Source organism: Mytilus californianus, unplaced genomic scaffold, assembly GCF_021869535.1.
Source record: "Mytilus californianus isolate M0D057914Y unplaced genomic scaffold, xbMytCali1.0.p SCAF_8, whole genome shotgun sequence".
Classification (NCBI taxonomy): domain Eukaryota; kingdom Metazoa; phylum Mollusca; class Bivalvia; order Mytilida; family Mytilidae; genus Mytilus; species Mytilus californianus.
In genome coordinates this window covers 5,829,333-5,843,544 of record NW_026262734.1, presented here as the reverse complement: position 1 = coordinate 5,843,544, position 14,212 = coordinate 5,829,333, and the positions used below count along the sequence as shown (strand labels likewise).

General features: G+C 32.7%; 1 long non-coding RNA gene across 1 annotated transcript; it reads left to right on the top strand.

Annotated features, from left to right (window-relative positions):
• Positions 1-4,177: 4,177 nt before the first annotated feature.
• Positions 4,178-7,455, top strand: LOC127712323 (uncharacterized). The gene is made up of 3 exons (XR_007987037.1): positions 4,178-4,316; positions 5,507-5,674; positions 7,388-7,455. It is a non-coding gene; the product is annotated as an uncharacterized LOC127712323 (long non-coding RNA).
• The last annotated feature ends 6,757 nt before the right edge of the window (positions 7,456-14,212 follow it).

Genomic DNA, 14,212 nt, shown 5'->3' with positions numbered 1-14,212 from the left:
TAAAAATCCAAGTTGATTTGAAAAAGTTATGGACATTTTGAAAGGTGACCATCTGTACTGAAAATTTTATATTTTTGAAACACTTTTCTAAAAACATTAAATTTTACAGCAATAACTAAAATACCAAATAACTTTATAAATTGTAAGATCAATATATAATAGAGATAACAGTCAAGTTAAATGAAAATCCAAGCTGATTTGAAAAAGGTATGGACATTTTTAAAGGTTACCATCGGTATTTCATCTGAGCTGAAAATTGTAGCTTTTCTTACCTATTTCTTCATGTTCTTAGAACATTAAATTTCACCGCAATGAACCAAATATCAAATAACTTTTTTTATTTGTAAGAAAAGTATATAATAAAGATAGCAGTAATGTTTAATGAAAATCCAAGTTGATTTGAAAAAGTTATGGACTGTTTTAAAGGTGACCATCTGTATGTAATCCATTGTAAGAACAGTTTATAATAGAGACAACATTATAAGAAGACAGCTCCTGGGTATCATTTTAAAAAGACATCCAATCGAGCATCCTTATATGAAAACACCCCCCTGGGCATCATTATAAAAAGACATTCACCTAAGGTGTCATTATATCAGGACATTTCCCTGGGCATCATTATATTAAGACATCTCACAAGGGTATTATTATATAAAGCCATTCCCCTGGGAATCATTATATAGACATTCCCCATAGGCATCATTATATAAGACATTCCCCTAGGGCATCATTAATAGAAGACATCTCATAGGGTGTTATTATATATAGAAATTTTGCCTGGGCATTATTATATAAGTCATCCCCCTTGCCACCATTATAAAAAGACATCCCCTGGGCATTATTATAAAAAGACATCCCTCTGGGCATTATTATAAAAAGACATCCCCTAGGGCATCATTGTTAAAGACATTTTTTTTAGGGTATCATTACATTAAAACATTCAACTGGGCATCATTATAAAAGACATTCCCCTGGGCATCATTATATATAAAGAAAATTCCCCTAGCCATTACTATAAAGACTTCTCCCTTTGTCATCATTACAAAATGACACCTCATGTACATCATTATAAGAAGACATCCCCTAGGGCATCATTTCAAAAGACATTTTTTAGGGTATCATTATATTAAGCATTCCCCTGGGCATCATTATATAAAGAAATCTTCCCTGGCCATTATTATAAAGACATCCCCTGGACATCATTAAAAGAAGACACCCCTAGGGTATCATTAAATAAAAACACTTTCCTTGGAATCATTATAAAAATACCTCCTCCTAGGGCACTATCATACAAAGCTATTCCCCTTGGCATAATTTTATAAGACATCCCCAGTAAGACATATCCCCTAGGATAGGATATCATTAGTGTTCATTAGTAGGGGTAGTAAAGTATCAGAGTCAGTAAAAAATCAGTGATATTTATGTAGTATGAATATTAGAAAATTGAATATTTGAATCAACAAAAATAAAATAAAAAAAAATCATATACCCTTATGCGGCTGTTGACTCGATTAACTCGTGCTCATCATTTGCAAGCTACTTTTCAAATAAAGTTGCTACTTGTCTTGGATCTCCAAGGATTTTTTTTTTAGTCTATATATTTTGTTATAGTGGAAAGGGCTTTGGTACTTAATCAGAAATAAAGAGTATAATGAGATGTATAGTGGCTGAAAGACATTGAATCAGACACAGAGTTCACGTCAAAATGTTGCATTTTGATACCAAACCTGTGCTGTACTGTCAAATAATATTGACGTTTGAAGACAATCAGATTATACACATGTTTGAATAAATTTCTTTTTTTATTTCATTATTCTCAATTCAGTATATTCCAGTCATATAGTACCATTTATATATATGCTGTTTATAGTGTTGCTCCAAAGTTGAAAGTTGAAAGTGAAAGTGAAAGTGAAAGAAGATTTACTTTTGTACCTTCAGCCTTAAGAGTATACGAACTATTTTTGGAGTAATCCGCGATGTTCCTTGAGAGAATTACTACGGACTGATTCCTCATGGGAACTTGTCAGCGTGACAATCTGTCTCGAAAAATTTGCGCCTTTTTGATAATAGTTCGGAAATCATCGTATCACTTTATTTGTTGCATGTGTACTTGCAGAGATGTTCCAAAAAAGTCCGGGAAAAAATTACTTCCCTTTAAAATAGAAACGACGTCTGCGATCGGACTGCGAGAAAGGCACGTTTTCCATAAAAATTGATGGGGAATCCAGGTAGGTCAATTCTATTATTTTTTTTATAGCTATTTATAGATGGCGTCGAGTTAGTTGCCTTTTTATTTCTTAGTGTGGATAGTAAAATATGGGTTGTCTCAGAGTTGGTAAAATCACTCGCAACTAGGTGAGACATGCGCAGTAGTGATAGATATGTAGTTTAAATATAGAAAATTCAATGTTTTAATCAACACAACAAAAAATCCCCAAAAATATCTGTATCATATACCCAATCGCCTGCGATGTAATGGAATAACCTTCATCAGGTACGCTCGAGACACGTGTTTTGGAATAATCTTCATCGTTACGTTCGAGACACGTTTTGGAATAAGCTTCATCAAGTAGGCTCAAGATACGTTTTTGGATGAACCTTCATCAGGTATGGTGGAGACACCTTTTATTTAATCGTTAACCTTCATCAGGTATGTTAGAGACACCTTTTTTTGGATTAACCTTCACAAGGTAAGCTAGAGACATTTTTTTTATCAACTTTCATCACGTACACTCGAGAAACGTGTTTTGGAATAATTTTTTTTTGAGTACGCTCGAGTCTGAAAGTTTGAAAAGCCAAAAATAGAAACAGTTTAAGAGCAGGATAACAAACAGAATAACAAACTTTGTGTTCGTGGATGCTGCAACCCTTATATAAGCTCAATAGCATATTTTAACTTGGTATTTACAGACAAAATAATTCAATTAAGTTAAAAGAAGAAAAATTTGCTCACCTTGAAATATTTATATTTAGAATAATTAACATATTGTTCTTCTTCAATACTTCAACGAAAATACATCATCGATAAAGATTGTTATCTTATTATTTTTTATCAGCTCTCCGCGACAGTTCTTTCTTATTACAAAACGAATGTCCAATTTTGCTGCCATTACATATAAATAAACCCATCGTAGATACCAGAATTATAATTGTGTATGCCAGACACAATCTACAGTAGAAAAACGGTATTATGTAAGACCATGGAAGTAAAATGAAAGGAGTCAATATAAGTTCTTCCATGGTAAGACAAACAACAATCTATACAATAAAACAGAATGATAGATAATTACAATAAGCTTCTCTCGATTTAAAACAAAAAAAAATGACAATATGATAACGTAATGAATAACAGCTTTGGATAAGTGTTACCTGATACAGAGCATTCAATTTTGTCACAAAAAGTTTAACACACAATTATAAAAACAAAGTGACAATTTTCAGCAGAAATTTTCTGTACGTAATAAGGTGTATAGTTATTTACTTCATCGTGATCATAGAATGAATTTATTCGAAAATAAAAAAAAAAATAAAAAAAGATCAATTTATGAAATACAGAAATGATTCGGAAGACCATACATTTTCTTAAACAAAGGTAAATATTGTACTCTTTCAGAAACACTCTAACACAGGTTTTATTTAACAAGCATTTAAACAAAGAGCTTCATATTGAAAATCACAAATGTTCCTTTCTGGATATTTCTTTAAATGTAAAAAGGGGATCAACGTTTGTAAGAAATGGCCCTTTATTTAAGACATTTAATGAAATTTTAACCAACAGGATTGATGATCTAGAGGGTTACAATGAATACCTTGTTTTGAAGTAATGTTAGTGTTTTTCTTTTGAGGAAACTTTCATATTTTCCATTTCCTTCTTCACTTTGAATTTAATTCATCAGTTGTTATCTATATTTAATCTTCAACAAAACATTAAAAATAAACACGTTCGTTAATGACATGGACAAATGTACTAAATATTTTCATCCACTGAAGACTAGCTCTTCTACCATTAAGTTATTACATGTTGGTTTTATCCAAGAAGTTACCTTATACATTAATCCAATTAAAACAAATAATTACGAATTTCCATGTTTTAATGTAAACAAATCAAAAGCATAGTGCAGTAATAGTGGGCGTAAACATCGTGTTTTCTAACATATTACAACACTTTATAAAGTTACGTGTAAGTTATGTAAGTTATATATAAAGCAAGCTTTACTGATATTTTATTATTTTAATCATGGAAAGCCATATCAAATTATTGTGTGTCTTCTTCATATTAGTTGGCCTTGTTCCGAATGGTGTAGACGGGTATAATGGTAAGTATAAATTCTTTACAAATTGTTGATTTTTGGTCAAGTAAGTATTAAATTATGGCATTTTATAGTACACCGTTCTATATTATATATGCTAACATTTTAGTTAGGGCCGTCTGAGTCCGTGCATCAGATATATTTCATAACAAACATTTATTTTTTAAGACAGAAGTACAGATCTGGGAAAAGAACTAAGAATGAAAAAAATGAAAACATGCTTGTTACTTTGGGAATTTTTAAACTTAAAGAATAATTGTGAATCAAACTACATTGTATATTTTACGTTTTTTATAAAATAAAATGAAAAAAAATAAAATAAGGAGATGTTGTTTTGCCAATGAGACTACCCACCAGAGACAAATTGACATATAGGTCTAATTAATGTTTAAAAACGAAGCATGATAGACAGCAATAAACAACAATACATCGTAATAAAATCATCTCCGCTCGCCTTTATTTTTTTACTATCAGGGACAATTACGACCCCTTTCATCAAACCCTGGAATAGTTCATAACAACAAAATTCATGAATTAGAATTACTTGTCAAAATTAAATGATGCATTTTTCTGTAAATTTGAAGTTTATAAAAATTTGTTAATTATTCTCTTAAATCCTTTATTTAGAGTTGACAATCAAATCGTACGAGTCCTAGCGTACATTATTAAGGAAGGTATCGCACGTGCGCAGTAGCACTATTTTTTAACTCTAGTCTGAACCCGAGTTGGACACCTGAAGATTGATCAAGAAACACGTGATTTACCAGAATTTTTTTTTTCTGTTATTCGTCTAAGGTAGTTATTCTTTTAAACTAGTAGCATACACTACATTAACAGATACATGATATAGTTTTTCTGTCAAACCCACTATAATATTGTTGAAGCTTGTAAGCTGAAACCTGATAATACAAGTTTCCGCTTAACACCACAATCGAATTAGTAACTGTATTTGATAGTGCTTGGCATTCATTTGGGAGACATTAGAAATAAAATGCATACCGTCATAATATAATGACCCTCGCCAAAAAAAAAAAGAATCTTGTTTTAAATCATATATGTATGTAAATGCCTTTTTGTATTTATATTGATGTATCAATGTATCAATATAGAATTTGTTTTTGTCAAATGTTTTAAATAATGAATATACTGCTTCAAACTAGTGTTTTACTAAATGACCTATACGATATATTTTGTAGTTTGTAATCTAGAGTCCGTAACCGGACTATGTAGAGCACGCTTTCTGAGATACTATTACAATTGGCGAACGGCACAATGTGAACAATTTACATACGGTGGCTGTGGGGGAAATGGTAACAATTTCCGAAGTATTGCTGAATGCCAGGCTGCTTGTCCGTAACATATGTGTAAGTATTTTGTATATTGCGGCCATGAATGAGACATTTGATGGTACATGTACATGTGTCGTGAAATAGAAGTTAAATCATAATAAAATGAAACAGTTATATTACAATTCAAAACTGAGTCTTAAAAGTACGTATCTCAAACCCTTAGAAAGACATTAGACAAGCCACAAATTACACATTTCAAGGAATTACATAGGATAGATTAGATTGGTATTTACACCACAAATTATTTTAGACAGTTAAATGAGGGTCTTTAATCTCTGTATTCATTAAATTCTATGGCATTTTTCTTTATCTTTAAAAATTATGCGTATTCTGTAAAATTTTCATGAAAATGATTTTACCTTTAATTTGTATTCAGTAATTAGGGGATTTCTTTATTCTGTACACTCATTTCTGCAATCAGTATTATGTTACCTTATTCTTTAATTTCCACAGTTTTTCGTTATACTTTATCACCTCATTAATCGCTATTCTTTATATATTTTGCTCATTTTTTCTATTCATTACATATTTTGGGCCATTATTCTCTATTCTGTAAACCCCATACAGACCCTCTTACATGATAGTGGTTTAAGTAATTCATTTACAGTGACAAAAACCTGATAACACTAAGGTTGTGAGTACAAACGTCGCACGACCGTATTTGTCGAGCATTGCCAAATTCCTATCGAATTAACTTGAGGCCCCACCGCGGCTTTCTTCATCAATAAAACCTGGCCACAATGATATTTATAAAAGTGATGAAAGTTGCGTACAGCACCAACAATTATCAATCAATCACAAACCACCTTCTGCCTACATTATTTCAATTTACCATGTAATCGTATATTGCTGATGATAGCTGTTTGTATTTACAAACGAAATACTGTCATACTCTATACTGTCATACAAGTGAGAGGTTCAGCTAGCTATAAAACTAGGTTTAATCCACCATTTTCTACATAAGAAAATGCCTGTACCAAGTCAGGAATATGACAGTTGTTTTCAATTCGTTTGATGTGTTTGAGTTTTAAATTTGGCCATTTGATAAGGGGCTTTCTGTTTTGAATTTTCCTTGGAATTCGGTATTTTTGTTATTTTACTTTTTCCTTTGAATCCATACAGAAAATGTATGAACACACTAATGTCAAAAGACACAATGTATGCACAAACTTATGTCAAAAGACATAATGTATGTACACACTTATGTCAAAAGACACAATGTATGCACACACTAATGTCAAAAGACACAATGTATGCACACGCTAATGTCAAAAGACACAATGTATGCACACACTAATGTCAAAAGACACAATGTATGCACACATTAATGTTAATAGACACAATGTATGCACATACTATTGTCAAAAGACACACTTCATTTATGAACATAAGAATAAAGAGAGATAAAAGGGGAAACGTATATTATACATCATTAAAAAAAACCCTAAAAAAAACCAAACATAATGACATCTAAGGCCTGTAGAGCGCAAAATAAAGTGTTCACAAATGAACTACACTTGACCCTTTGACATCTTAAAAAACAAGGAAACAAGTTTTATATTGGATATAACGAGATTACCTTAAGCAATTTACCTTGAATGGTATATTTTCCAAAATAAAACTCTATTCAAAGTACATATTACATATCCACACACAATATGAAGAAGGAATGCAGGTATATAATTTTGAATAAAAATGTGCTTTACATTTATCTTTTGTTTTTTTCAGATTCCAGAAAGAGTTAAGAATTACAAATGGAAACAAAATAAAAGATATTTAATAATTCATAATAGAAAGGATTGTTTTTTTTTATTTCGACCAAAACTGATGACATTTTCCTTTTTATTTTCCTTTTTACTTTAAATAGCCAATCAAAAAACCTGTTACTCTGTTTCTAGTAGGAAACATTTTTGTCTAATCACGTAAACTGTTATCTAGGCGATAATCGACTGTTCCGCAATAGCTGATATCACTTCCGGTTTTGATTGGATTTTTATTACACAAATTTGACAGTCGCTATCATGATTACTCATCAGTTGTCAGGTTAGTGTTGCATACAATTTTGTCCTGCGCTTAACTTTTATTCACGAATTAATGACGACCCATATTCGACTGATTGATTGCTATAGTTACTCGGCAATATCATGGTAGTATTATATCCTACGGCTACCACAGTTTATACATATACATGTATATATCAATGTGTATAAGTAGTATAAGTATATTGGGCCTACTTCGATTCGCAGAGCTATACAACCAGTGCTAATGCGCATATGCGCAATATTCCCGAATCGAAGTGAAAAAACTACAGGGACTCTCAAAATAACTCGAACAATTCAAGCCCTTACCGTCCCCGATTCTCTCTGCCTCCAAATGGAGTGATCGTAGTGTTCGGAATATAACAAAAATTATTGTATTATTCGGGTTGTTCTCAAAATGGAAGATATAAATATATAGCAGCCGTTGTTAATTTTCTTTTTATGGACGTCGACAATAAACAACTTTATGTTCAAATTTGTAATTATAATTAAATTAAAGAATTTTATTTTCTATTGATAAACATCACCGGCAGTTTTTACACACGAAAAATATCTGTCAATGCCAATATACAACCAAAAAAATAAATTTCAGTTAACACCCCTTTCTTTGGCTGTATTTTGTAAACTTTCATTTATTTTGTATCATACTCTTCTTTGCAATTGTTCTTGTTTGTCGCCGTTTTGTAAATCTTCTAAAACGACAATATGTTAATACTTTATTAGTATTTTATCAATAAGCCTTTGTTGGGAGATTTTTTTTTATGACACCTTACTTAGGATTGGAAACAATCTATGGCCGTGTTCACTTTGAGCTAGACTTGGTGTGTTGTTAGTGTCCTCAACACTTATACTAAACTCTATTACTGGTAGATTATAGAATTGTATAATCGTGGTTTAATGGATGAGTGGTTTGATTACATTTAATAGGGTTGTTTATTTTCTTGGCCCGTCTCTGCATATTCCGTAATAGACAGCATGCAGGCATCATAAAACTTCGGTCAAGAATTCACACAAACATAAACAGATCAGATAAGGTTGCGCGCTTCAAGTTTCGAAGTATGTGTCACGTGGGAAACAAGTGATGTACGAATGTACAGAAGCACGAACGTTTATTGGCATTGAGAAGAAACTCTTTTAGATTGTAGTATTGTCAATTCATTAAAAATCATACAATCACCAAACTTATTTAAATATTTAATTCAAATATTAGTATTGCTATATTTGTCCATTGTTTACGTCTTATTGTGCACTTTAAGAGCCTTTTTAGATTTTTAGATTTTTGTCTTTGTCAGCACGGGAAAAAATGGCGGCTGCCAATGAATAATGTTTTTGTAGATTCCCTGTCTCCCCATGTTTGTCTATATATTGCATTGCTTTAAGCTTTAAATTAACCCCAAAACATTCCGAAGATTTGATTAGATACTCTATCATCATTTATGACTGAGTAAAAGCTTGAAAATTATTTACGCAAAAGTGTGCCCCCTTTCGTTGGCACAAACACTCGAACACCAGTTATCCTAACCGACATCAAAGCTATATATCTAATACCATTCAGTCAATCAGGAATTATAGAAAAATGAAATTCAGTGGCGGTTCAAATCTGGAAGAACCACAAGGGAAGGTCTAGTCGGGCTAACGGAAAATATTGACCGACAAATTGGTCACATTGATAACATTCATTTATATATTTGGTTAGGAACCTGTGATCTCTCCGACTATAATGGTAAATTTATAACCGCCTCAAACGACAAAACCTTTATAGAATCTCTTACTGAAAGACACAAAAATATAATTGAGCTTACAAAAAAATATCAAGCCTGTCGTGTTACTTTCCTCAAATGTCCGCCTTCATCAGTTGTGGGTTTTAATAAATATAGAGTCTATCCTCACAACTATCTTTGCTCCTCAAGAACAACAACTGACTGCTTACGCCATTAAACTAAATGAGGCAATAAGAACCATACATCATTCTCTTCATACTTTCTCTCTAAATCTCTGTGTCGACATCAGTCATCAACATCAGGCATCAAAGCATTTGACACTCAGAGACAACTATTCATTTTTCCTGTATAAAGACGGTATTCATTCACTCCCGATATTATCTCAAGTCTGGCTAAAAAAGACATTAGACGTAAAATACAAAGGGACTGCTGGATGTAGATTAAAATTGTTTACTTTTTTATTAGGGTAGTCCTTGGAGAGATATAGGGGCTTTCCAACGATGGGAGCATCTACGTGTTGTCTCCTCTGGAATTTGATGCGATTGTCATACAAGTGAGAGGTTTAGCTAGATATAAAACCAGTTCCAATCCACATTTTCTACATAAGAAAATGCCTGTACCAAGTCAGGAATATGACAGTTGTTATCCATTCGTTTGATGTGTTTGAGCTTTTGATTTTGCCATTTGATTAGGGACTTTCCTTTTTGAATTTTCCTCGGAGTTCAGTATTTTTGTGATTTTACTTTCTACCTTGCGGTTATGGGGTCTCGTCTTGACCTATACAAAACTGTTATACATGGCAAACTTTGCTCCGATTTAAAAGCCAAAGGACACACTTTTAATTTACTTAATGACTCTATCAGTGCCAATATCAAATCTGTGACTAGCTCCAGTGAATGCAATGTAATCAATGACACGAAGAATGATGTATTACGCCAAACCAAACCATCAACCCTTTCTATTATCTGTATACTCGCAAATCCAACAGAACTAGGGTACTTTTATAGGACTGATAAGTCTAAATCCAAACAAGATGAACTTTGTACAATATGCAATCAAATCGCTCGTAACGAAACCATCGAATGAAGTGATTGTGCTCTCTGGGTCCATTTTGACCGTGCTGGAATTACTCGTCAATCTATCGAAATTCTCAATAACAACGACTTTGTCTGTCATTTATGCTCAGAAAACCTCTTATACAGTCTAAACACAACTAGTGATCAGATATCAAAATCGAAACTACAACATTTCTCCAATAACCAAGCATTCCGATCATAGGGAGAAAGAATGTCATCATGACAATGGGCGTATTAATCATAATGGGGCCTAGATCATGAACTTACACATCTAAAACAACAACGTAACACTGATGAAACTATAGCACAATAACTGGTCAAGACCAGCAAAAGACTGGAAACGAAACTCCTCTTCCAAATACACAGGAAATCTACTGTAGTACTTCACAAGATCATAATGAACCACAAACCTCATCTTTTACCCCTCCTTCTGATCAAACTACGCTAAACCCTGCAAAAAAGGGAAAAAAAACAACATAAAAAGTAGAAAAAATCAAGACTGAAAACTGTGATGAGAGAGCATATATTTTGAAGCTTGAGAGCGAACTCAATAAATTAAAGTCAACAATTGAATTACAAAGGAAGACAATTGATCGCATTGCCAACAACTCCTACAATCAGTTTGATAGTAATCAAACAATTAGTAAAACTCTTCATTCTCCCCAGATCAACAACATTCGACAAAATTTAAACACGCAACTAGGTAAACGACAAATTATTGGGAAAAGGAAGAAGAGAATGAACTGCCGCTCGCCTCATATAAAAAGATTGACAAACAACTTTTGTGTCTCCAGCGGATACAGGAAACACCTTGATTTATGACTCCTGTCCTTAAACTGCAGAGAACACTCCATCTCAAGATCAATGTACCACTCTTCTTCCTAAAACTTTAGTCTATAACGAAGAGCGATCGTCGTCAAAAAACGGAGAATCTGAGAAGTATCCTTTTCTATACAAGCTAGATTCAAAGCCTCCTCCAGACTATGAAAAAGAAGTAGTCGACATGCAAATGACACAACAGAAGGGAAGTGCCAGAAACTTCCCATAAATATATTGTCTTGCAACATGGAAGGAAAACGGAATATTTTATTTTTATCAAGTCTTGGAAAAAACGTCGGACATCATTTGCATACAAGAATATTGGCTATACGAATGCCAAAAACAATCTCTCGGAGAAATACTTCCAAATATGGATTATGATATACGTTGTAGTGACACCTACGACAACATCCACAACTTTAATTTGCCAAGAGGAAAAGGTGGAGTTGTAATTGCCTGGACAAACACTTATCGCATAAGATAAAAGAAATCAACGAGGGAAATGAAAAAATTCTAGCTGTAGAATTAGAAATAAGAAGATTTTGTAAGAGTGCCAATGAGACAACTCTCCATCCAAGTCACAATGTGTAAAACAATTATAAGTCAAAGTACGGCCTTCAACACAGAGCCTTGGCTCACACCGAACAGCAAGCTATAAAGGGTCCCAAAAGACCAGTGTAAAACAATTCCAACAGGAAAACCAACTGTCTAATCTATATAAAAACCGAGAAACGAGAAACACTTATGAACCACATCAACAAACGACAACCACCGAACAACAGGTTCCTAGCTTAGGACAGGTACAAACCAATGCAGCGGGTTTAAACGTTTTAACAGGCGCCAACCTTCAGCCTTACCTGAAATAGTAGTGTAACATTACAACATAGAAAGACACACTATAAAATATCAATTGAAATGGCTTAACTCAATCAAAACGACATATTAACAAAAACAAGTAAACATACACTGAACGAATAAATTTGATCTATGACACAATATAAACATAATATTTAATAAAAAAGGGGAGATGTAAAACAATGTCAAAAAGAAAACTATAACCTTCGACAAAATTGCGTTAAAAAAAATAACGTACACGGGTAAATTTAAATATAATAATTTTGTTGTTAGTACAGAAACATTTTTTACAAAATAAATAAATTTGTTGTTCATAGTATGAGAACAGAAGTGAGAATTTATCGGCATACTCAATACTTATCAAAGGTGGTACATATTAAAAATATAGAGACGAGATATAACACAAAATAAGTTAACATTGAATAACAAAAATGCATTACAAAATTGTGTCCCTCAGGTCAAATTAACACGAAAGTACGATTTGAGAGTACTCGCAGTTACTGAAAGTTAGTTAAAAGCCAAAAACAATTAATAATAAAAAATCATGTATCAGAGACTAAAATCAACTAAAACACATCCCAGGGATTTAGTGTTTTAACGCCATGGACAGTGAAAGAAGACATGACTTGTACAATGCCAAAATAAAAGTATCGACAGGCAGTAGGATAGTTAGGATTTAACCCACATCACTACACACACAGACATAACGAACGAGTTGGGATATATAAACAACGCATGATGGAGCCAAAGGAACATCGCCGTCTAAAAAAGGAAAATTAACAAAAGGGAATGAAAAATCGTCTCTTTTGTCGTAAATTTTAGTATGGAGTTCCCCTTTAGAAATTGAAATGTCTAAATCTAGAAAACGACAACTACTGCTGGTTATGTTAGATTTATTTAAAGTAAGTTCCTTTGGGTAATTTTCGGTAGTATATTTAGAGAACTCTGGATTATTTAACGAAAAATTATCATCAAGATAACTGTAGATATTGTTGAATGTGTCAATCAAATGTAACAATGACGTGTCTTTACTGGGTTTGGTCATAAACTGAGATTCATAGCAATACAGAAAAAAATCTGCTATTAAAGGGGCGCAATTAGTGCCCATAGGAATACCTACTACCTGCCGATACACTTTATCGCCGAAACGTACATATATGTCGTCCAGGAGAAAATTTATAAAACGTCAATCATATCTTCACATTTCAAGTAAGTGTATTTAGCATACGTTCCTTTTTCGTTACAGAAAAAGGCTTTAGACGAGTTACAGCAAAATCAATTTGCAACGAGATTTTTCAAAAGACCATTTGATTAAATTATTATTTTATTAATTAAACTTTTTCTTGATACGATTGTGTGGAAGTGTAGTGTAGAGAGTTGAAAAATCATAACTGTCAACAGAATTAAAAGGACCAATAGCACGTATTTTATCTAAAACCTCTAAAGAATTTTTAACACTCTAAAAATAATTAAAACCATTATTTTCATAAGTTTTATTACAAAAGTTAATAACAATTTCTTTGATAGTAGTAAGGGAGGTAGTAGAACACTTACTAGATGCGGAGATGAAACGAAATTTAAATGGTTGTTTGTGTAATTTAGGTAACCAGTACATAATCGGGACTTTCAAATGTTCGGAAGAGGTTTAAGCTGGGTAGTGGCAGTGATATGCTTGTTTACAACTTGACTCTCTGTGGAGTGTACGGACCCGAATGTAGAAGAATTGATAATATCGTTTTGGAGAACTTCCGTGTAGTATATGCGTCACACCACCACTACATTATTGGCTGCTTTGTCTACCGGTACGAAAACAAACAGCATTGCGAGTACTTGGAGTTTTTTTTTATTCTAGAAATGGATATATATCATGAACCCTATTATCAATTTTCAAAATTGTTTTCAAAATGAGCTATACGAATATCAACAGTATTCATAATTTTATTCAAATAACTGTCCAGAGATTTTTTATCAGATTTTTCACGTTTACACCAATTTTTGTAGTAGACAGACAGAGCGTCTTTAATGACCTGACGACACTGTTTC